General features: G+C 47.8%; 1 protein-coding gene and 2 long non-coding RNA genes across 4 annotated transcripts in view; all 3 read left to right on the forward strand.

Moving 5' to 3' along the window:
* LOC135816970 (cyclin-dependent kinase-like 2) overlaps nt 1-25,581 on the forward strand; it is a 198,421-nt gene that overhangs the window by 144,117 nt on the left and 28,723 nt on the right. The window lies entirely within an intron of this gene.
* Nucleotides 3,065-5,933, forward strand: LOC135818263 (uncharacterized). 2 transcript variants are annotated; one of them, XR_010553650.1, is made up of 5 exons: nt 3,065-3,992; nt 4,106-4,187; nt 4,555-4,609; nt 4,701-4,804; nt 5,723-5,933. It is a non-coding gene; the product is annotated as an uncharacterized LOC135818263 (long non-coding RNA). The 2 variants fall into 2 exon arrangements; XR_010553649.1 differs by lacking the exon at nt 3,065-3,992 and having other exon boundaries at nt 4,025-4,187.
* Nucleotides 9,057-11,493, forward strand: LOC135818273 (uncharacterized). The gene is made up of 3 exons (XR_010553656.1): nt 9,057-9,147; nt 10,030-10,284; nt 11,365-11,493. It is a non-coding gene; the product is annotated as an uncharacterized LOC135818273 (long non-coding RNA).

Here is a 25,581-nt window from a genome sequence, read left to right on the forward strand (position 1 = left end):
ACCCAACAGATCCTTGCGCTCTTATTTTCTCCCATGGTAACATTGCCGGTCACAACACCCGGTAGCCAGTCGCAGATGCAACCAAATCAACCAGGTTCTTTTTTTCCAATACTGAAACCAAAGGTATACCAATATTTGCATCGAATGCAGTGATGATTTCAATACTGTTCACTAGTACAACGCATTACCAGACTGGCATATAATCATGATAATAATCCATTTCGCAATCACTGTCATTGCTTTCTTAGATCTCCAATCATCAATATCGGACCATAAACCGTCTACTAGTATCATCTTATATTATTTCATCATTAGTATCCTGCTACTATCCTCCTCTAACGATGAGCTTGAAGAAACGAAACAGCTGTCTAGAGGCGTAAATAATATCTGTCAACGGAAGTGTCCTTGCTATGCTGGTGTGTTTATGCTTCGTGCATTAGTTCGGCCAAGAGCGCATGGTGGTGGCGGGTTGAGGATGTAGTACAGCGGAGTATGACCGAAAGCTCTGTCACGATGTATTTTATTAGGAAGGTATAGAAACGGAAAAAAACTGTATCTTCATCTTGGGCGTAAACAGCCCGTCTCACATTAAATACACTAGAAAATAGTTCACTCTGAACAAGCAGTCTTCCTAAGAGATAGAGGGGGGTATATTCATAGGTTCGAAAGAACCGCACACACACTTTGCTGCAGACAGGGGCAAGCTTTGGCCCTCGTGCTTCGAAGAGGGAGCAATCCACTGCGCTACGCTTGCGATTAACAGCAAGCTTCAAACTTTTCAAAGGTACGACTCATCACTGGCTCTGGGGTAATGTTCCTGGAACAAATGCCCCATTGCCGACTGAGGGCCAGGGAGCACGCAATCTGCCTTCCTGGGCGAGAAGGGTTCCAGCACAAGAAGCAGCACGAATACATGCTGACAAAGACAACCATCACCACCAGCCGGCACACAGCACACTGTTCTTCAAACACCATCCACTCCGTCCATGTGTTTGCACTGTCCTCCTCTAGCTCTTCACGCTCAACAAATACCACGCACTGCTCATCGTTTTTTTTGCTTCCTCTGGGTTGGCTAGCCCTTCGACTTGACAAAACAGCGATCACCACTGCACTGCTATCGTCACCTCATAGCAGTCGCTTCCACCAGTGGCTTTTCCTGTCTTTGCAAGGTGTCCAAGGATGGCTGCTGTTGTCACTACAGGCAAATCAGAAGTACTTTAGTGGCTGATGTCCAACCAGATCGTTGGAAAATCGATTTTTCCACTTCAGGGCTGCTGATCGCGATCGCGACTTGGCAGCACCACGGTTACCTTCATAGAAGATGGCTCTGGAGAGGAAAAGGCAGACCAGAAAAAGGTTACTATTGTCTTCAGCACCGATCTCAAGGAGAAAGAAATACGGTCTGCTAAAGCCTAGGCACAAAATACATCTCAAAACACGATTCACGATTCGAATATTTCAACAACAACAAAACTCACCTCTGGAGTAACTCCTGTTTGTGGCCCGAGATCGTTCCCTCCCGCGCCTTGAAAAAATCCTACAGCTGCATCACAGTCCATGTCTCTCTCGGAGACTCTGCTCCTACCAGCAGGAGGTTCAGCACCGCTCGAAGCCATCGCAAACTACTTGAACTAAGCAGAAGACATTCCAAAACAAACCTGAAACACACTGTCAAAGATGCTGTCACGTTCAAAAACTAGCTCGATCGCGAGTGAGGTTGCCCCCGTGCTCGAACCCAGTATAATAAGGGGATCGGTCTATTGTCTGCTCCTCCACTACATGTCTACATGTACCAGTTTTGTTCATGCTCTTACCGTGGTCACAGTGCACGCTACGCTGGGGTAGTTTGTACGAGTAAGATCAAAACACCGCTAGCTAACGAACGTCAACCGATTAGCAAAAAACGACTCTCCTCTATGTAACTATCAGGGTCGACTCCATACAAGTAATCTGCAAATACCAGAAATACCTAATGGCCAACACCAGGCTATGCACTGCTCCAGTGAGTGTTACTGAATGAACTAGTAGTAGTACTACAAAGTCATGTAGTAGTCTTGCCTCTTGCTGTCTAGGTACTCGTACATCTACGATCGAGTACAATGACTATGTAGTATGTAGTCCGCCAATTATTTTCAAACGCAAAATTAATATTTAAAAAAATTAATAATGTTTCAATTATTTTTGAAGTCAACATTATGTTCCCACCGAACAATAGGGCTTGAAAGTGATGACGTCAAAACGGCCAGGGAGTAGTAAGTTGACATCAGATTTCTACTTTTGGATCCACTAAGGTGTGACTTTGCAATTGCCAAAGTATGTGGGTGCATAGCAACCCACTCATGTCGCATGCAGGTGTGACTTTTATTTCGCCACCAGTTGTAACCCCGCCCCCAGTAGCCAAATCGGTCAGTTTCACTGGCTACATCACCATGCTGTGGGTAAGACCGCTTGAAATGTGCTTGGATCCATACAAAAACTGGATCCGAGTGGATCCAGTTTTTGAATTTTTGAAATTGTTGCTATGCTGTGACGTAGCACTTTCATAAGGGTAAATAAGGGCTTGAAAGTGCTACGTCACAGCATAGCAACAATTTCAAAAATTCAAAAATTGGATCCACTTGGATCCAGTTTTTGTATGGATCCAAGCACATTTCAAGCCGTCTTACTCTCAGCAAGGTGATGTAACCAGTGAAACTGACTGATTTGGCTACTGGGGGCGGGGTTACAACTGGTGGCGAAGTAAAAGTCACCCCGGCATACGACATGAGTGGGTTGCTATGCACCCACATACTGAGGCAATAGCAAAGTCACACCTTAGTGGATCCAAAATAGAAATCTGATGTCAACTTAGTACTCCCTGGCCGTTTTTGACGTCATCACTTTCAAGCCCTATACATGAGACTTGAGAGATCCTGGGATCGGGAGTCTACCATGCATGGTCTACCCATGCGTGACCATGGTGACGAAGAAGCGTAGGGCGCGCCAAGGGCAAGGTTCCTGCGGCGCTCAGATTGGTTATTCGAACAACGACGAGCATAAACACAAAATGTTCCGTACTACATTGGAAAGGCTTTCTGTCTAAAGCCTTTCCATACTGGTGCTCGATGTTTTCAGTTTGGGGACACCAAAATTAGTGTACCGCTAAAGACACGTGGTCGACACGTTGTTGACACGTTGTTGACACTTTGTTGACACGTGACCCAATTACCGGCCTACCAAGTGCCTTTGGCGACCGCTAACAGCAACTGTGGAACAGTGCAGTGCCCTTTTTTGGAGCAACGTACGAGTAGTGCCCGTGGATTATGACCCCGCGACCCCAATCTACGTGGCGGTCCGCAATTCGCTACTTCATACTGACTGGCGTCCGGCATCGTCCCGAATTTGGCCACAATCTGCTCTCGGGACCCCTATAGGGCTCTCTGACCTGCTCCATCTCCGCCATCGTCAATGTACTGCGCATCCACCCAGGCCAGGACTGCACTTACTTACGGGAAGGAGTATTTGCGAGATGGAACCTGGGAACTGGAAGACGACGAAGAGGAAGCGTGGGAATCCGGCGGCAATGGCTGGGATGTAAGTCCAACATTGCTGGTTCCAGAGTTGCCACTGCTTGCTTATAAGGGAATCATGTGTGTTGCCTTTTTGCCTTTTCCGCTAACAGCAACTGTGGAACAGTGCAGTGCCCTTTTTTGGAGCAACGTACGAGTAGTGCCCGTGGATTATGACCCCGCGACCCCAATCTACGTGGCGGTCCGCAATTCGCTACTTCATACTGACTGGCGTCCGGCATCGTCCCGAATTTGGCCACAATCTGCTCTCGGGACCCCTATAGGGCTCTCTGACCTGCTCCATCTCCGCCATCGTCAATGTACTGCGCATCCACCCAGGCCAGGACTGCACTTACTTACGGGAAGGAGTATTTGCGAGATGGAACCTGGGAACTGGAAGACGACGAAGAGGAAGCGTGGGAATCCGGCGGCAATGGCTGGGATGTAAGTCCAACATTGCTGGTTCCAGAGTTGCCACTGCTTGCTTATAAGGGAATCATGTGTGTTGCCTTTTTGCCTTTTCCGACGTCCTCCTCCGACTGTACTCCCGATCCCAGGACTGAACTTACGGTAAGGAGTGCTTCCAAGATGGGAGACGAAGAAGAAGAAGCCGCTGAATCCGGCGGCAATGGCTGGGATGTAAGTCCAACATTGCTGGTGCTAGAGTTGCCACTGCTTGTTTATAAGGGATTCATGTGTGTTGCCCTTTTTTGCCTTCTCCCATGTTCTCCTCCGACTGTACTGGTGAACGCTGTCACATATGTTGCCCTTTCCAGGCAGTAGAAGGGGGGGGGGGGGCGGCGGCGGGGGCAGCACATCCTGGCATCCAGGAATGCTAGGCCCTAGGAACTAGGCAATCTGACCTTTCCTCTTACTCCAATAATGGTATGGATGGGGAGTTCTTGAACATCCTCAGTCTTGTTAGAGTGAACTGTGCAACTCGGCAATCGGTGATAGCAGAGGACCAATGCCGATGGCGATGCTCCTTCCTTTTTCTCTGTCACAGGCTGCGTTCTCGAGAGGAAGCGTTATTTCTGCATTCCAAGAAGGACGGCACAATGGTGAGTGGAACTTCGTGGGTGTGCAGCCTTGCTAGTTGAATTGTAAATCAACCATTCTTCCTGTCTCTCACTTCTTCAATGTCCTCCTCAGTGTCGGACTGTCCGCGTCGCATTGAACTGGTCCGATGAGGCTGCTATTGCACACACAGTGAGGGAACTCCCATACGGGAACTCGGAAGTACTGCTACAGTACAGGTAAGGTGGCCATTGCTTATGTGCGTGCGCCGTTGTTGTCAACTTCTAAGCCAGCTGTACTCCAACCTACATGGAGTTTGAAAGTAGTCAGCTGGCGAACTACAATTGAAGTTTAGACGTTATATGCCGCGGCTTGGTCAGCTTTTTCAGTTTCACAATGCATTGCACTCAGCACCGCTTCTCGGAATATCTTGTCAGGATAGCTGTGGAACGCATCCTCCCCAGTGGGGGAACGGCAAATGTGCTGTTCATTTTTTAGGCTTGCTTTTATGGTACGTACAAATCCCCATTGAAAAGACATAGTGGAGACCAGAAACTGCAAATAGATGTTGGGAACCGCGAAGACCACCCTTCCTTGTCAAGTTCCCTGAGGGTGTGGAGGGGGGGGGGGGGGGGAGCGGAGGAGGGACATTCCTGCACTGCTTAAAGCAGGATTCACAGGAGCATTTTCAGAAATTGCTTGTACATTTGTACCAGTTGTAACCGACAAACGCATTCTCATTGAGCTTTGACTTGAGGCACGTCAGCAAGGCGCTGTTGCATCGCTGACGTCTTGTCCTGATTCTGTGAATGGTATTTTGTGCGAGTTCGCATCGCACGCAGAATCGCAGGTCGTGTCGCATTGCGCAGTACACTGCCAAATTGCTTCTGTGAATCCCACGTGAATGGGAATTCCAATGGGAATGTAATCCATTGCCAACAGGTGTATTCCCGAGCTGCGCATCATACTGCAAAATTGCTCCTGTGCATGCAAATGGATTTCATTGCTCTTCTTTAGTTTGGGAAATTCTCGATTATGATAATTCTGCGTGTGTGTGTACACCAGCCCTGAACATACATGTAGGTGACCCATTTGTGGTGTCTCATAGCCTACCTCACGACCTTATGCTTTCTTCCTGTATCACTTGTATCTTGCAGGTATATCACCCCGTGACGACCACATCGAAGTCTGAAATTGAAGTGTGAAGATGCTTCAGCAACCCCTTCATATTTTTCCATTGCTTTTATTGTGCTTCTACTGTGCATGTGTGTAACCTGTGGGGTATGCATGTGATGACAATGTATGCCGGTGACACGGTCAGATTTTGTCCATGCGTGTAACGTACACCTGCATGCTATCGTTGAAAAGGATCTGCCACTTACGATCTTCGGACGAGTATCAGGTCAGCTTGGTTTTGTGTGGGCTGTACCAGATGCTGTTCACTTCTCTATCTGTTGGATATGTGACTTTCTGCAAGTTTCTGGTGTGTGGTGGCCACTTCTTTGCTTGTCTTTGTATGACATTACAATAATTCTGTATTCACTGCTTCCATGGTGTGGTCTGCAAACTGCAATCCTTAGGCAAATATCATCACGGTTTGCAATGTTGTGCTTTGGCCGCTAGCTTACCTACACATTGTAGTTGAATTATTTTTGTTTCACAACTGACTTCCTGAAGTATGGTGGCCACTGCTTTGCATGGCATTATACAATCAAGAATTTCCTGTTTGGGTCGTGTGTGTTTGTATGTATGTGTGTGCGCGCCCATGTGTGTGTGTGTGCCATGTGCATGTGCGTGTTTGTCACAAGGTGTCTGTGTGCGGGGTAGCGAGGTGGGGAGGGCTGGAATGTATCAGTGTGCTACTGCAGTCGCATGGCTACATACAGTGCATCGCGCGCGTGCTCACCATGTTTATCTTCGGAGCTGGGCTAGGGTGGGGGAGGGAACAGAAAAAGAACTGAAATTACCCATATAAAAACCGCTCTGTGAGCGGTTCTGAAAAACCTCTACTGGTGCAGCCCCGTCGTAAAAGTAAGAAATTAGAACTGGCGCATTGTCCTCCCAAATGTGAACTGATCCACCTAAATCGCGATTGACGGGACCCGAACGCACCAGTAGCACGAGGTCGGGAGGGAACAGGATCACAGCCGGCGTCGGCGCTGATCAAGTTACCATACAACACTCATCTACCCCGAAGCCCACCTTTGCCGCTTTGGCTTTGGCTATGGACCAGCGTCCCCAGCTCAGCTGCATCCACAGGTAGGAACCTCGTGCTACTGGTGCGTTCGGGTCCCGTCAATCGCGATTTAGGTGGATCAGTTCACATTTGGGAGGACAATGCGCCAGTTCTAATTTCTTACTTTTACGACGGGGCTGCACCAGTAGAGGTTTTTCAGAACCGCTCACAGAGCGGTTTTTATATGGGTAATGTACATGTACTAGTACCACCTGTACTACCGGTAGTTTATCACATGGCACGTGATTGTTGCCCGTACTCCAGCGAATCAGCACCTTTCGCGCCGCGGGCAATAATATGCGATATTGCCCGCAAAAAAATAGTTTATTTGCCCGCAAAAAAATAGTTTATTCAGTGATCGCGTGACTACGCTCGTACGACGACTCTGTAGACCAGGTAGACTGTAGACCCAGGTGCTCGAAGTCCGTACACGTTTACAGTGTGTGTTTGCCGAGCTGAAACTCACACTAGCAATGATCACTTGCCAGAATCCTGCTCGTGGATGGAAGGTATCTTGTCCAAGTTTGTTTTGAGGCCAGGCTCGATTGAACCAGGCCATCTTTCGATCCGATCTGTTTCTCTGGAGTTCGCTCATTTTTCATATCAAAATTTGGTGTCGCAGAGGGTACTCTAAGTCCGTACTGATCAGAGGTGACTCGAAATACACACATATTTCTGCTAATTGCTAACTTGCAATCCCTCGGTTACGACGAAAGCACCGAAGGGATATGTTTGGCATGTGCCTCCACCGGTATTTCTTGCAAAAGCGTAGTTTGTTGCCGAAATGCAAGCTGTTTTTAGTCGGCTCAGAGAAGAAGCAGCTGCGCTGTGAAAACCGCGGGAAAACAGTGGTGGAGATGCCAGGAGTGTCAACCTTTCTGCAAGGATTGGTGGTTCTCTGTAAATTCTTCTCCTCTGGCCATTGTCAGCTCTAAGCTGGCTCTTGATGATTGAGTGAAGGTCTGTTTGACGCTGTGTCCGTTCGAAATCGGTCTTGGCAAAGTTGATTTTTGCATGAAATGTAACCCAATTTGTATTTCGTATGGACACTCGAAAACCCACTCCCGTGGTATGGGACTTCTGCTGATCGTAGATCCCTGAAAATTGGTACGCGAGGAGAACATACCACACTGTCCCCTCCATAAAATATTTGAGTCGAATACAATAACAGAACATGAAATTATGGGCGTACGAACTTAGGATACCATGTACGGACTTCGAGCACCTGGGTCTACGACTCTACGAGTCGCAGTGTAGCATTGTCATTGAGACGAAGATGGAATTCTTTTTGGAGATGGACATCCCGGCAATGGACATGGCCTCGGACGTCTGCCGTGTGGTGCTTGCAGGGATCATTTGTTCAGTCATGTTGGCAGCCTGACCATCGGTAAGCTTGTGGATAAGATTCAGTTCTGCTCGAAGTGGTACTGTGATCACAAACAATTATTTGAAATAACACAAATTCAACTCAGCGTCGTGCGTTTTCAAATCCTCGCAAAGTCAATGCCTGTGTGTGGTCTTCATGTGCCACGCAAAACTCTTACCAGGCTCATCTCACCTTTGCTTGAACAACAAACACAACAATTCAGGAATGTTTTGCAATGAAAAATACAGCTATCTGGAGTTGAAAAAAAAGAAGAAAAATTGTCCTCAGAATTACACACCAGGGAGTCGTCAAATACTTGCACTTGTTGCAGTACTGTATTTGACAACTTCCTGATACACATGTAAACATGAAGAAACTCTTTGTGGTAGCACTCTTAATTTTTCAATTGAAATTATGATTCTGCTGTATTTTATTGTCGTTGCCATGTCTATTGCTATGACGATGCGGTGCCGGCACTTTTTTCTGTCTCCGTCTTTCAGTACTGTATACTCTCTGATGGCCTGTAGAAGACTTTTTGTTAGGGTGTAGGAGAAATATCTTCATATTTCCTGTTTTGATAATGATAGCACATCAATATACATTGTGGTCATAATGTGTTGGCATTTGGGCTAGTTTCAACAGCAGCCCAATGGTCTGCTCTGTGGGCCATGTGATAAATTTGTTATCGCATGGTTGCTGCGGGCCTTATGGCATATTATTGCCCCTCGAGGTTAGCCCTTGGGCCTACGGCCCTCGGGCTAACCTCTCGGGGCAATAATATGCCATAAGGCCCTTGCAACCATGCGATAACATATACATACAGTAACAACATAACGACGTCAGTGCGAGTAGTGAGTCGAGTAGCGGCCTAGACTAGGAGAGGCAAGAGTACAACAGGCTGATGCCGTGCTGGGAGAGTTGAACACGCTAACGAGCGCAGTACGGATCCGACCTGGACTACAGACTACATACAGACTCACGTGAGTGCGTTCGATTTTGCCCACAAATCAATTAATTTGTTGAACCCATGAACGTGAATCCATTCATGAATCCATTCATGAATAGTATAATTCATGATTGGATAATTTATTACTAGTACCAAGAGTACATAACCAAGAGTGTGCAACTCTACGATTCCCCAGCCCACGGCGGAATTTTTTTATGACATCAGTCTTTCATGGTCTTTGGCGGCAGTTTAGCTCACTGATGCCATCATGCGTAGCCAGAGATCAAAGTGCAAATAATGTGTACATTACAGCTACGGTAGTCGAAGCAGAACAACGGACGAAAGATCGACGTGTCTTGAACCTGACGAACTCTCACCGTATTTACAAAACAAGCGCCGGAAAGAATACCCACTTCATCATACTTCTGCCAAAGGATGAGGCAATAAAAAAATTCCGCCGTGGGTGAACCCATCGCAGCTCAAGATAGGAGTTTCACACTCTTGGTTCTGTACTCTTGCTAGTACGGCCGTGGCTATTCTCATCACCCCCTGTGTGAATAGACGTTATTTGATTACATCATCAGTTGATGCTTCAACGAAAAGGCTGCGGACTCGCGGCACAGCGCTGCACTTGCTAGGGGTAAGCGGATTATTCGGGCATAATTTTTGGCATAATCAGGTCCTTTTTGAGAAGGAGCATACAATTGCATCCGAAAAAGAAGGGCCGATGCCCAATGAGACTGTTATACACATATAATAATAAATAATAATTGAAGGCGTAATTGCCTTTTTAGAAGGAGCATAAAACGGCATCGGAAAAACAAGGGCAGATGCCCAATGAGGCTGTCATATACATGTACACACCTGCTATTGAAGGACCATACATTGCGCTTTTTGTCGATTTGGAATACTTTAGCAACCACCGATGCCGACTACCTGACATCGCCGTGATTCTATTCCCCAGTCCACTCCATCACCAGGCAGTACATTTACATCTTCTGCAACACCACCGATGATGTCATCCAGCGCTTCCTCAGCTGAAACACCAGCTAGAGTGCCCAGACAAGGTTCAGCCTCAGATCAGACTACTTTGCCCAGAAACACGATGTCACCATCATCATCATCATCAGCAGCAGCAGCAGCAGAAATAGCTGAATCTCCAACAAAGCAGGTAAGACTAGGTGTGTGTGTGTGTGTGTGTGTGTGTCCCATATGGTGCAGTGGTATGTGCAGCGATTTCCAATCGATAGATTGCGGGTTCGATTCCCGACGATTATGGTCACACACGTCTTTCTTCTCTTTCTCAGACTCTTCCTGACTTTTCTTTCATTCTCCTGGGTGGTTACCAACAGCCAGTGCATGCCGGAGTATGTGGTGTGATGTGTGTGCGGGAAAAAAAAATGAAAAGACCAAAAATAGGGATTCACTGGCCAGAAAATGTCACTCCAAATAGCTGTATGGTGTAGACCAGGCTGAATAGTGACGGTCAATTCTTCAGCCTTGCAAGCTGTTGAATGGTGTAATCCCAGCACAAGTTGCTATGGCTTCTGCCGTAGCATTGCTATCATCGCCTCCGGCGATGGGCGTCAAAGGTCAAAGGTCAAAGGTGTGTGTGTGTGTGTGTGTGTGTGTTTGTGTGTGGTGCTGGTGTGTGTGTGTGTGTGTGTGTGTGTGTGTGTAACTAGGGTAACCCGGTAACTACCGGCATACCGGGGATTTCTGACTTTGATCGAAAAACTACTAGAATTGGCACTGAACCATGATTGTTCACAAAAACGCTGTTTTGTGGTGTGACAAGGGCACATGCGGCCCTGCTTTTCACAGAATCCCTTACGTAGGGGCGATCTGACAATGAAGAAATCCAAGCTTTGGTCCAATGAGCAATGGGTTAGAAATGAATAAAAAGAAAGAACAAAATTTCCAAAATATTGCGCACAATTCGCAAAATACTCAAAAATTGCCCGAAAAAGAGAAAATAGACAAAATTGCCCGAAAAAGAGAAAATAGACGAAATTGGCGAAAACTAGCTAAATAAGAGAAATGAGAGAAAATTAAGGGAAACTGGTTGTGTGACTAAGGGATTTGATTTGGCTGGGTTGCCAAGTATGAATACAGGATTCCGTGTGGTACAGGGTCCGGCAACCAACGGTTTCGACCACCCAGCCAGGTTTGGGCCAATGGCATCACTACTTTCAACCTCTATGGTCCTGGTGTCGATTGCTGTTGTTCCCACTGCTCTCCTGTATTGCAGCGTGATTACACACAGATCCACAAAGCAAGGTACTCATTCGGTAGTGAGGGCGGCGGGAGAGATCAGTTTGACGGCCCTTGGGGACTAGCAACCAACAAAGCTGGTGACCTGATCATCTGTGACAGCTGCAACCACAGAATAAAGGTATTTGGCGGAGTATAATGTGCATCTCCTTTTTTTAGCAATGTTTTGGCAATTTAAGATTCATCCAGAGTGTAATGCTCAGCCTATATTTGAGATCGTTATCGATCACAAAGACAGTACTAGTGTGCCACCATTGTTAGAATTTCCTATAAAGATATGGTTAGGCATACATTTGTGTAATGTACCAATGTGGGTCTCGCACCCATCATGCATAACAGTGCAGCTGGCAGTTGACACCGGCAATGCACACATATGGCTTGCAGCAGGTCAGAGGTGGCAAACTTCACAACGGATTGATACATCGCACTACTTTTCCAAGTACATGTATATGCACGTCTGCACGCTGGCTTCACTCTTGCATTAACAAGGCTACATTGCTTCTACACGAGCTCAAAATCATCTCTCTCTCTGTCTCTGTCTCTGTCTCTCTCTCTCTCTCTCTCTCTCTCTCTCTCTCTCTCTCTCTCTCTCTCTCTCTCTCTCTCTCTCTCTCTCTCTCTCTCTCTCTCTCTCTCTCTCTCTCTTCTCTCTCTCTCTCTCTCTCTCTCTCTCTCTCTCTCTCTCTCTCTCTCTCTCTCTCTCTCTCTCTCTCTCTCTCTCTCTCTCTCTCTCTCTCTCTCTCTCTCTCTCTCTCTCTCTCTCTCTCTCTCTCTCTCCTCTCTCTCTCTCTCTCCCTCTCTCTCTCTCTCTCCTCTCTCTCTCTCTCTCTCTCTCTCTCTCTCTCTCTCTCTCTCTCTCCTCTCTCTCTCTCTCTCTCCCTCTCTCTCTCTCTCCCTCCCTCTCTCTCTCTCTCTCTCTCTCTCTCTCTCTCTCTCTCTCTCTCTCTCTCTCTCTCTCTCTCTCTCTCTCTCTCTCTCTCTCTCTCTCTCTCTCTCTCTCTCTCTCTCTCTCTCTCTCTCTCTCTCTCTCTTTCTCTATCTATCTATCTATCTATCTATCTCTCTTCCTCTCTCAGTAACAGTCAAAAATACCCGATAACGGACGGCACATGCGCCTCAAAAACGGAGCTGGGAAAATCAAATAACATCGCATAGAGCTGATGTGAAAAGGGGGAAGTAGTAAAGTGATATCTCAGTAATCGAGATTCAAATTCCGAAGCCTGCGTCCGTGACAGCAGTGGTAGAATTGGTGCAAGAAATCAATCATCAGACAGTAAGAGGTTCTGCTAGTAGCCAATAGCTACTCATGTATGCGCATGCTGGATATGACATCATGCAGGTGCAAGCAATGCACACAAGCATGTCCTCTTTTAACACTACTTCGAAGTATCTGTTATCACCTTGCACATTTGTTTTCCTAGGGCATGCCACACTAGAGAGAAAGTGTGAAATTCCGAGTGATAGCTTTTTTCCCTATACAACATCACTCATGTACCTGAATCACTCATTATCTACACACTCCACTGATGAGCTCTGTTGCTGTGTTGGAGTGAACCGCTGTCTGCTGGGTCTGAATATCAACATCTCAATGGGATTGTCTTCGCTATGGTTAAAACTTAAATAATGAATCGTCCTCGCTATGGTTGTGATGTGAATGGGTCGGCCATCAGCGAATCGGGGAGTGGAGGTTTGCCTGATATTTACTGGGCGAGTTTGTGGCTAGATTCTCACCATAGAATTACATTCTAATGTATATGTTTAGATCAGGGCTATGTCTGTGCGCATGTGTGTGCTTGAATTTGTTATTGTATTCCTTTTTGTTAATGCACTTAGATACATGGGGTTGATGGCAGTGCAAGCAGACGGTTGGCGTCGAGGGAAGAAACTGTGGAGAGTTCTATGGCCCAGACGCTGTGCATGTAACAGATGATGAACGAGTGATCATTGCTGATACTGGTAACCACCGACTACAGGTATGGTGTTGGTGTTTCGCTACTGTTGTACTTGAACACTCCACATCCTACAACCTGCACAGAGGCAAAAACATCTAGGTTCTGTCTACCCCTGCTCTGTCTACCCTGCCCATTCCACCCCTGCTCGATCCACCCCTGCTCACACATACATGTACATGGCGAACTCTCACGCGCACTTACACACACACACACACACATGCACACACACACACACACACACATCAACACACACACATCAACACACACACACACACATCCTAGTCCTGGTCCTGGTATACACTGCCATGCAGGTCACGTGTTTCTCGTTGAGCGAGACGGAGACGAGAGGAGACATGAGCGTTGGTGACGGGATAAGTCATTTCGCCTCTTGAAACGCCTCTTGCAATTCTGACATTGCAATTGGAACTTGTCCCTTTCATCAGCAGTTGGACGCCTGGTGGATCGGTTGCAGTTGTGGATAGCAAAGCCCTGGATCGACTTACAGCAACGTTCACAAATGGAACAGTGAGCGGGACAGCACGGTTTCCGAATACATAGGCGTACAGGTGAAGAGCTTGTGGCATTGGCAACATTCGGGTCTGAACAGGACTGGGTACAGCGATGTTCTGCAATGCCATCCGCACTCCGAAACTATCGGTGACACTGGGAGCACTGGCGGCTGTTGGCTTGCTGCTGGACTGGTTTACGCCGTTCCATGATGCACTTGTGGCGGGCAATATCTTACTGCCGAGCAAAGCTTGCTTGCTGTCACTCAGATCGTTCCTGCGCTGTGTCAAACCATGACTTGTCGGCGATGTTTATTCGTCGCAGGTCGACCCTAATTGCATCTCGCCATCGTTTCCGCGGGCCACACGCTGGGCATGGCGGCAGCAATGTGCCAAACAACAACATCCGCGGAACACACACACACACACACACACACACACACACACACACACACACACACACACACACACTATCATCTATTGTAGTTATAGTGTTTATGTTGGTAATCCCAATTCAAGTCTTGCTTCGCACACCCACTTCTAGCCACCGTGATCGTGAAATGAGGATACTGGTCATAAGCATTTGACCAAGTTATTGTCTATTTCTAAATCATCTTTTATCTCTGCTGTCTGCCTCCATGCCCTCCTGTGCAGATCACTGACCAAAACTTCTCAGAGTTCAGCACTATAGGAATACGTGGAATAGAAATTGGCGAGTTCCATGAGCCAATTGGTGTTGTCCTAGTGAACCCCAGTGTACTGGGCCCGTGCTCTGCTGTGGCAGATAACTACAATCATCGGATTCAGGTCAGAAACGTAACCAGACAGTACACACTGTACATGTACAGTTGTATTGTGTAAAATCCCTCTCCTACCCACTAACAGTGTACTGTGGTATACATAAAGATAGAACTAGCCTATATCACTGTTCAGCATCAAGTTGTGGGACTGTTTTCAATCATGTAACAGAAGATGAAGCATATGGTGATCTCATTAGGCACAGATACATAGCTGAGCGAGGGAAACTAATCTCACACCAAAGGGGTGACTGCAAGCATAGGGCTTCTTCAAGGACGGACCAACGGTCACTTTTCGGGATCATATGCGAGAAAATTTTTGAATCGCTGGTGAACAGGCGAAGCCCAGGTCACATTCAGTTTGTACGAGAATGATGGCGTGGAGGTGAAAGAAGCAATAGGATGGCGCTCAACTTCATTTCCGACACTCGTGTTGACTCAGGGCAGCTTCCAGGAAGCCCTTTCATGACTTGGGCGAAAATGAACAAGCTTCAAAATCGCTCCAAGCTCTGGTTGAGACAACCCTGTCACATTTCGTATACTTTTCAATGCGCGACCTGTTCACCACAATCTCGGGGTGAGTGCCACCTACGGGCACGGCGTGGTGTCCTTGAAAAAGCACTATACTCCTTGTAACCGGTGGTTCAAGAGTTGCGGAGATTTCGCCCTCAATTTATCTTTCCTGCCTCTGGATCCAGATCATCATGCATTGCCTGACCTACCTGACCCTTCTGGCTGTGAATCAATGCAATAGGAGTGCTTTATGTGTGTGTGTGTGTGTGTGTGTGTTTGTGTGTGTGTGTGTATGTGTGTGTATGTGGTGTGTGTATGTGTGTGTGTGTGTGCCACGAGTGCCTCAATCAATGCAATAGGAGCGCTTTTTATGTGTGTGTGTGTATGTGTGTGTGTGTGTGTGTGTGTGTGTGTGTGTGTGTGTGTGTGTGTGTGTGTGTGTGTGTGTATGTGGTGTGTGTGTGTATGTGTGTGTGTGTGTGTGTGTGTGTATGTAAGTGTGTGTGTATGTGGTCTGTGTATGTGTGTGGGTGTGTGTGTGTGTGTGTGTGTGTGTGTGTGTGTGTATGTGTGTGTATGTGGTGTGTGTATGTGTTTGTGTGTGTGTGTGCCACAAGTGCCTGGCCCAGAGGAGGAAGCCCATATCTGAGCAGTCCGGCAGCCGACTATGTAATGCGTGCGGGAGATGTTTCTTGAGTGCTGGCGGGCTAGCTTCGCATAAGTGTCTCTCCAACTCGGCTGCTGAAGTGGCGTCGGTCTCCGCTGTGGCATCGGCAGACTCGGTCCGGAAACAGCGGGTTGCCCTGCCCTGCTGCAGAGCGCATTGTCTTGGCTGCGGTCGCTGCTGCAAGTCATCCCGTGGTTTCGACCTGCATAGCTGTGGTAATTTCCTGTCCAGGAAGTAGAGCGGCGTTTCTGGATCCAATGCTGAACTCAGTGCTGTCGACCCCTGCACAGGGGGCACGTGACCATTTGATGGCAGTGTTACTAAGGACCAAGGTGTGTGTGTGTGAGCACGTGTGTGTGTATAAATATGCATGCTCGAACGCATTTACAACTCACTGCATCCGTTCTAGAACTACGATAGATCGACACTTGAACAGAGTGCACATATCCGCATGCGTCATAGCGCCTGTACAACCATAGATCGACACATTAACGTACTTAACCGTACACTTCCTTGAAATGAATATTCCATAGGGGAACACATTCCTTCTATCCTGTTTTCAAACGAATATCAGTCGAATAACAGAATAATCCTTGCAACCCTAATTACGAATCTCACAGATAATTATCTTTTATGTACACTGGTACTGTACAGGTTGTGGTCAAGGCCAATTTCAATACCCAAGCGGCATCACAGTGTACCACAACAGAAATGAATGTGTACGTCATGCAAATGCTTGTTGGCCATGTTTGCCTGTTACTTGTCCTTTTCAGTGGAAGAGCGTATAAGCTGATGCGAAGTTAGACTCTTAAACATCATGTCTATACATCATGTCACAAACCAAACAGTGTCTGTGCTACAATAAATACATACATAGTAATCAAATGTTGGTGCCAGGTCCATGTTTTACCTCAGGTTTTGAGTTTTTACAGTTGCACACCAGTAACCTTATCATCACTACAGTCATAATGATAGTAGCTATGCACTGTGTGTTGGAGTATTATTCTTACACTCCTGTTATATCTATACTCTTGCTGTCACCACAGTGGTGTGTGTGAATGTTCAATTTTTTTATTTCTGCAAAAGGTGATGACCGTCGATGGAGAGTATCACTTCGTTCGGGTCTCAGGGCAGCGCTTTTCGGCAGCTGTGCCAACCGCATGATGTCACTACAGATGCCTATGGCAATGTTCTAGTCGTAGATCATGGCAATGGACGTGTTATGGTAAGGGAGAGCTTGTTGTCGTGTTCTTCTTTCTAAATACCTACAGGCAGAGAGTAGTACCCAGTACATATACAACAGTGGAGCATGGTCAGTTTGTTGCTGGTCTGTGATTCATGGTCAGTACAATCATCAGACAACACTGATATGAACACAGAAAGTGATGTACACTGCATGCACAGAGTACAAGACAGTAAAGCAAGAGTACATTAGCTCTTACCGAATGTTGCTTTGCGTTCTTGAATCGTGGTTTGACCGTGTTGTCCAATGGTCTTTCCAGTATCGTCATTGACATGCATGAACATCCGCCAATAATCCATCATCCATACATCTGTACCTCTAGAAACTTGTGGAGACATTTAGGAAATATCGCGGAAAAAGTTGCGAGGTAAAATGCCACAAATTGCGTCCGATTTTGTTACTTGTAGTGTATTGAGGTAGGATTGTGCTGCGCTGTACTCGATTACGACTGGGTTCAAGTGATGACAGGAGCTTGCAAGACAGTTTTCCTCCATTCTCCGACACCACTCGACGCGAGCCTTATTTTTTTTGACTTTTCAGCCGCTGATTTGCCCAGAAACTTCTCCATTCTGGTATCGATCTCACAAGTAAACTACTGACGAGCTTGAAGAACTAAACAACATCGAAGAAAGATTCCAATATTGTGGGTGCTTTTCGGAATATCGCGGTGCTTTTCGAGTACGAAGGACAGTTTTGTACAATAATGCGGATGATTTTTCAAATATCGTGGATATCGCGGAATTTTGTTCAAATCGCGGAAAACAACGCGGTCACGGAATCGCAAGTTCCTGGAGGGACAGATACATCAACCATAATACATCACCATACATCATCCATATATCACCATGCATCAACCATCTATAATACGTGTGTTTCCTGTATGCTCACCAGTGTTGTCCATGTTCTCTGCAGGTATATGCCGCAGAAACTTACACTCCACTGGCTGAGTTTGGAAAAGGAGAGCTGGACAAGCCGATGGGTGTCTGCGTGACAAGTGAGGGCTTAGTAGCTGTTTCCTGTGATGGAAGCCACAAGATTTTTGTGTTTTAAAGGTTTCTTGTTAGACTTCCAGCACCCTCTGTCACCATGTTGCTTCTAGGCAACATATCTGTACAGTCATACATTAACACACACACACACATACATACACACACACACACACACACACATACACACACACACACACACACACACACACACACACAAACGCACGCATACACACACACACACGTATATACACACACACACACACACACCATTGATCATCCATTTGGCGCCCATCGCCAGAGGCGATGAAAGCGATGCTACAGTAGAAGCCATAGCCACTTGTGCTGGGATTGCACCATTTAAAAGATTGCAAGCCTGAAGAATTGACCGCCACTATTCAGCCTGGTCTACACCTCACAGCTATTGAGTGGCTTTTTCTGTCCAGTGAATCCCTACACACACACACACACACACACACACACACACACACACACACACACACACACACACACACACAAACACACACACACACACACACACACACAAAACACACACCACACACACACACACACACACACACACACACACACACAGTGACACACACACACCACACACACACACACACACACACACACACACACACACAAACACACACACACACACCTCCGTTCCTACACCTCCCCCCCCCCCCCCCCAATTCCTTACCCACACACCCATCTTACAATCAGTTCTTCATCGGTTGTCTCTTACAAGACTTTCCACTCAAATGTGGCCTTTGCCTCCATTCATTTCCCACCCTGCTTGTTTTTTTGCCTGTCAGCATTCTCACATGAACTGAGTATTCAGTTCTGTACTTTCTTTGAAATTATTTTCTTCATTAAACAAACCAGTTTGGTAGCAGGACCAGTATTTCTTAGGTAGCTCCTGGATTCTTGATCCTTGTTCACCCTGACTCGCAGGAGAATGATGTTCCAAATTGTTAGAAAACTCTTTGTGTTCTAGGTTGTATACCATTTTGCATTGCGACTAGTTTGTAAGAGTTCTGATTTATTGACTTATATATTTACTATTGTGGATTGCTTTCTTACAGATCAATTATCCTGCTTCGAAGTATTAGAATTGCTAGTCAACATTGCCTTGACTTGTGCACAAAGAGATCATCCTTTTCCTTCTTCTGATTCTGTCGACTCTTAGTGCCACGTACACATACATGGATGAGGCTTTGACGGCCGGCTGTATTTGTACATTATGCATTGTGTACAATGCACCTGATCAGTGCTGGTGGTCTGCATGGCAAAGAGTTCGGAGGTCATGCAGATAGTGTTTTCAATGAAAAGCAGGGTAGAAATCATGGCAATACATTATTGTATGCTCGAACTAGTCTTCTTCAAAGTTCTTTCTCACACTGACACAGTACATGTAGCAGAAGATGCGAGTGAATCAGCCTTCATCAGGTATCTTCTGTCCCCGGGGAAAATTGCGGAAAAAAATCGCAAAAAACGCGGGGAAAAACGCGGCATAATATGGCATAATTTGCGGTGAATTTGCGGTAAATATGCGGTAAATATGCGGTGAATAATATTGATGTGCGGCAATTTTCAGTGAGTATGTAGTGAAATCAATCAGTTACAAGTCTCTGGTGTAAGCACTCGTCATATTTGAGTAAAAAACCGCCACGATGAGACGTTGCTGACCGAACAGTGCACTGTGTGTACGTGTAGTGCAACAAAAAAGTTCAAAAAACGCGGGAAAATCGCGGAAAACGCGGTCTTTTAAAAAATCGCAAAAAACGCGGAAAAAACGCGGCCGCGGAATTGCAATTTTCCCCGGGGACAGTATCTTGGGGCGGACGAGATACATGTAGTGGCGGGTAGTCCGCAAAACTCCGTGTACATGTACATGTACTTGTACATTTAATATGCATGTTACGAAGTCATGACCAGTCTGGATTTTAGCAGCCATGATAATATCATGGCGGCAGGCTACGGATATTGCTTTAAATTGATGTATAGTTGTTGCAAACCACCAGTTCTCAATTGGGAAAGGCCTTCGCGCTTATGGCATTGTATTCGTCGCAATGTTGTCTTTCGACTCCGCCGTACCGCTGATGTTGCTGCATGGCATACGCTATATGCGCTGTGTGTGTTTTGCTGTATACGCTGTTATGTCCAGTTTTATATGCGTATGTTTTTGCATGTACGCTGTTTTTGCATGCTATAAATAGCTGGTGTTATTAGTGTTCATTGTTAATTATTCGATGAAGTGAAATATACTGTGTAAAGGAAAAGAGTTGTCCTCGTGCCGTGTGGTCGTACGATCCTGACAATGTAGAGAATCTTAGAGGGTTCATAACATTTGGCGACCACGCCAGGATAGGAGCGAGCATGGCAGAGGAACTATGGAACAATTTGGAAGCCAGCTTTATCGACAATGGAGAGCGGTTAGGGTTAGAAGGCGAGTTGTTGAAGGTACATGTGGAGCAGAGGCTCCAACAGTACGCGGAGCGTGAGGAGCGCAGTGCCAGACGGCGAGAGGAGGCGCTCCGCACCGAGTTTGCCAAAACACTAAAGGAGATTAACGAGCGCATCGCCAATGCGCATGAGGGTGAGGGTAAAGCCGCGATGGGAGGTACAGAGGAATCTCCCAGTCACAGCGGTGGGCGTCAACCGTTGATGAAAATCCCCTCATATGATGGAACGCAGCCATTGGAGCATTATCTTGACCTGTTGGAGGACATCTGTTCCAAGAACGAGTTCGAAGAAAGCGAATGGCTGCTGCGACTGCGCATCGCGCTAGCGGGTAGCAAAGCGGAGAGGATATGTATTGGATGCAATAATTACGAGGAAGCAAAACGAGAGTTGCTTGCCTCGCTCGGAAAGACTCCGGATAAAGCGTGGAAGACATTGCTCACAGGCAAGCAGCGATCAGATGAGTCGTTTCATCAATACGTTGTCCGTGTTTGCCGAGAGGTAGAGGTGTGGGCCACACTCGCTATGACAGAAGATGGCGAGGTGGACACCAAGTATAGCGCCGATATAGGTAAAATGTCCCCGATGCTGCAAGCAATGGCAAAGCAGGTAATCTTGGAGCAATGCGGACCTGAGATGAAGACGTACCTGGTCGAACGACAGTGCTACGTGATGTCACTGCGCCAGGTACAGGAGCACGGCGCGTCTTACCAGGTCGCGCACGGACGACAGGGTGATACTGCCAGGAAGCCAGTAGAACGATCCGTGCCAAGGCCCACTGCGTCGGCACAGTGCATGGCGATATCGGTCGCAGATGCAGAGAAGCAGCTAAAGTCGCTGCCACAGGAAGGGAGAAAGGGTTTTCTGCAGCGAGAGAGACTCTGCTGGAACTGCCTTAAGTATGGCCATATGGCCAGAGAATGTCGGTCAGGCTCGAGATGCACGAAATGCCAGAGGAAACACCACCTGCTAATACATGATGTGTTGGATAGAGCAGGTTACAGCCGGGAGAAACCGACTGAGATAGTTACGGAGAAGAATGTTGGGTCGTGCTGTCTACACTCGCCAAGTGTGCGGCTGATGACCGGAGTGGCACGAGTTGAGGGAAGAACTCGAAACGCGAAGGTTCGCGTGTTCCTGGACTCGGGTGCTGAGGCGTCATTCGAGACTGCAGCGTTGGTGTCAGCAATCGATGCAGAACACGTTGGGGTTGAAAATGTAGAGGTGAAGCCGTTCGGCGCGGAACCAACCCAACAGCGCATGGATAAGTACGCCATCACGATCCAGGGTAGCTCCGCTAGCATTCGGGTACGCGCGTTCGTGAAACCAACGCTTGAGCTGGACTTGAAGTGCGCAAGTCCACAGACCCCTGCGCAGTGGCACAGTTGGGGAGTAGAGCTGAGTGACAAGCCTCAACAAGGGACATCAGACGAAATACATATGCTGATTGGTGCAGACTATATCAACGCGGTACTGCACAGCAAGAAGGAAGTTAATGGTGAGACGGTGTGGAACACAGAGATAGGTAATGTATTATCTGGTCCAGCGTCTGCACCAAGTCGAAACAGTCAGCCGGTGACCGTGTCATGTGTCACAGCCCAAATTGAACAACTATGGCAGTTAATGAACCTCCAGAACAACATCAGCACCTGCCATCGTTCCCGCTATGTCGCCAGGGCAGCGGGTACCAAGTGGGTCTCTTGTGGCGAAATGAGCGTCGCCCAACGGATAACTTTGCTCAAGCTAGAGTCATCGCAAAGCGGCTTCTTGAAAAGCTGAAGAGGAATGGGAAGCGTGCGCTCTATGATGATGTGCTGATCAGGGAGTACCGCGAGCTTGGAGCAATTGAGCTGGAGCCATGTGAGAGCGATGCCGGGTACTATGTACCGCATCATGGTGTATTCCGCGAGCACGCTGCAACCACGAAGTTAAGAGTGGTGTTCAATGCCTCAGCGACGGCTCCAGATGGCAAGTCGTTGAACGACATGGTTGACCCTGGACCGTCGCTATTGCCGAGTCTCGCAGGTATGCTGTTACGGTTCCGTGAATATAAGAGCGCGCTGCAAGCGGACATCCGCAAGGCTTTCTTCATGGTCGCGGTTAATCCCGAAGACCGTCCGTACCTGCGTTTCTTGTGGCCCGGTCGAAGCGACAGCGATGAACTGTTAACCTGGAGGCTAACGAAACTGCCATTTGGCGTAAACTGCTCGCCGTACATGCTTACTGCGGTGATTCAGCATCACTTGAAGGAGCTACGGGCGTTGTCTGCACCTAAAGAGCGAGATCGTATTGATCTCTTGCTCACGAGTTTCTACGTTGACGATTTGGTCTCTAGTGTCTCAAATGCCTCGGAAGCCAAGGAGATGCAAGAGTTCAGCGTGCGTGTGCTTACGGATGCTGGCATGGAGTTACGCAAGTGGCGAGGCAACGAAATCCCGTGCGATCCAGAGGCCGGAGATAAAGTCCTCGGTCTGAAATGGAAAACCAGTGATGACTTGCTCAGCATAGCAGCGCTAGGCGAGTCCGATAGGCCGTCTGTTTGGACCCGGCGATCCCTCCTCAAGTGTGTTGCATCAGTGTTTGATCCGCTAGGTCTAGCAGCACCGGCAGTTGTGCCGGGAAAGATACTGCTACAGCAAGCCTGGAAAGTCGGAGGCGACTGGGATGATAGGTTGCCTGATGGCATCGCAGCCGCATGTGCGCAATGGTGGGGAGAGTTGGCCGAAGTGGTGAGCATTGACATACCACGTTGGATTTGCTGCAATCTTGACACGCCGATTGCGCTTCATGCCTTCGCCGATGCCAGTGAGAAAGCGTTTGGATGTTGTTTGTATGCCGTCGTCAATGGACAGTCGCACTTGGTATTTGCCAAGGCCAAAGTGGCACCTGTGTCTCCGCCCACGTTAGCCCGCCTTGAGTTACAAGCAGTATGTCTAGCGGCTCGCTACGCTGAGTTTGTGGTGAAGGAGCTGCGTGTGACCGTCACGCAAGTCTATGGCTGGACTGACAGTCTCACTACCGTTCATTGGATCAGTAATCCATCGTACAAATGGAAAACATTTGTGGCTAACCGCGTCAGTCAAGTCCAAGAGATATCGAAGAAGGTCGGCATTGTGTGGAACCATTGCCCGGGCCTTCACAACCCAGCAGATTTACCGTCGCGTGGGAGTAGTGCACAGCAGATCCGTAGTCCGTTCTGGAGGGGCGGACCAACCTGGATCACGGAGCCCAATGACTGGCCCACCGCATCCTCAACCGCAGCTACAGATGAGTCCAGTGTAGAGGTACGAGTGTCAGCCACAACCTGTAGTCGAGAATCTGATAAGGAATGGTGGCTCCGATTCAGTAAATGGTCGAGGGCACAGGGCATGGTGACTCGGATGTTGCAGTGGAAGCACACTGAGCCTCGTGCTGAACTCTATTTTGCAGCAGACAACGTATTGTACCGCATCGTTCAAGCCGCATGTTTCGCTGAGGATCTTGAGCTGATCAAGCAAGGTCAACCAGTGAAGCCTGGGTCGAAGGTGTATCAGCTTGCACCGTTTCTGGATGAGCATGGAGTGCTCAGAGCCGGGGACGACTTCAGCACAGCGAGTTGGCGTATGGAGCCAAGCACCCAGTCCTGTTAGGCAAACATCATCTGACCGAGTTGCTGGTGGAGAAAATGCATGTTGAAAGGATGCACCAAGGTGTAGAAGGAGTCTTGTCGTTCATCCGTCAGAAATGTTGGATTATCGGTGGTCGACGGGCGCTACGCAACATTACTCAGCGATGTGTTACATGCCGCCGCTACAAGGCTAAGGCTGCCTCAGAAGTCTGCCCGCCGCTGCCGGAAGACCGAGTTGTTCACGAGAGGCCGTTCGCAACTACCGGCATCGACTATGCTGGTCCGTTGTACGTGCGCCGTGGTGAGTCATCTCCGAAGGTATGGATAGCATTGTTTGTGTGTGCCACCACCAGAGCAGTTCACTTGGAGGTGGTCGATAGTTTAAGTACTGAGTCATTCTTGATAGCATTTCGGAAGTTTGTCGCGAGACGTAGTTTGCCGTCTCGGATCAGGTCTGACAACGCTACAACGTTCAAGGCGGCATCTGACAAACTGAGTGTGCCATGGATGTTCAATCCTCCAGCTGCACCATGGCATAGAGGCTTCTATGAGAGAATGGTTGGTACAGTGAAGAGTGCCTTGAAAAAGGTAATGGGAACAGCGTTTCTGAAGGTCCAGGAGCTTGAGACCCTCTTGTATGAGGTTGAAGCAGTGGTGAATAGTCGTCCGCTAACTTATGTGTCTGATACTGTATAGCAGGAAATTTTCGGACGGAATTTATTTTCGTACGATTTCGTACACGGCCTCTTTTGTACTAAAATTAATTCCGTACTAAAATTTGTTCATGTGAAATTATGTACACTACACATGGGTACTGCTTGCAAACACGTGCATTTAGCATGCGGCACTGTACAAAAAAAAAACCTGACGAAAGGTCGAAATTCGGCTTTGTCCGAAAATATTTCCGTCCGAAAATTTCCTGCTATACAGTAGCCTGGATGAGCCACCAGTAACCCCTGCAATGATGATGGGTGACATCTGGATGTCGTCAGAGAAGCCAGCAGGTACCCTGGACGCTGCGCAGATGTCATCGAGATTGCGTTACCTCAGTCGGACACTGGAGCATGTCAAGAATCGTTGGGAGGTGGAGTACCTAAGTCAGCTGAACAAACACCAACAGACCATGTTGCGCCCTTTAGCTGTGGGTGATGTGGTCTTTGTTCTCGATAATACCAAGCGCAAACAGTTCTGGCGTTTGGGACGGATCATCGAGTTATTCCCTGGTCGAGATGGTAAGCGTCGTGTTGCCAAGGTTAAGTTGAGTACCAGTACCCTGTTGAGGCCGATCCAAAGGTTAGTGCCGTTAGAAGTATCGTCACAGGACGTGGCTCCTGGGCCTGCAGATACCGCTCAACCTGCTATCGTCCCTCAGCAGCCAGCGTATGAACCGTCAGCACCGTTACCACCACCACGGCAGCAGGAGATGACACGTTCTGGGCGCATAGTCAGAGCCC

Source organism: Sycon ciliatum, chromosome 5 (assembly GCF_964019385.1).
Source record: "Sycon ciliatum chromosome 5, ocSycCili1.1, whole genome shotgun sequence".
Taxonomy (NCBI): domain Eukaryota; kingdom Metazoa; phylum Porifera; class Calcarea; order Leucosolenida; family Sycettidae; genus Sycon; species Sycon ciliatum.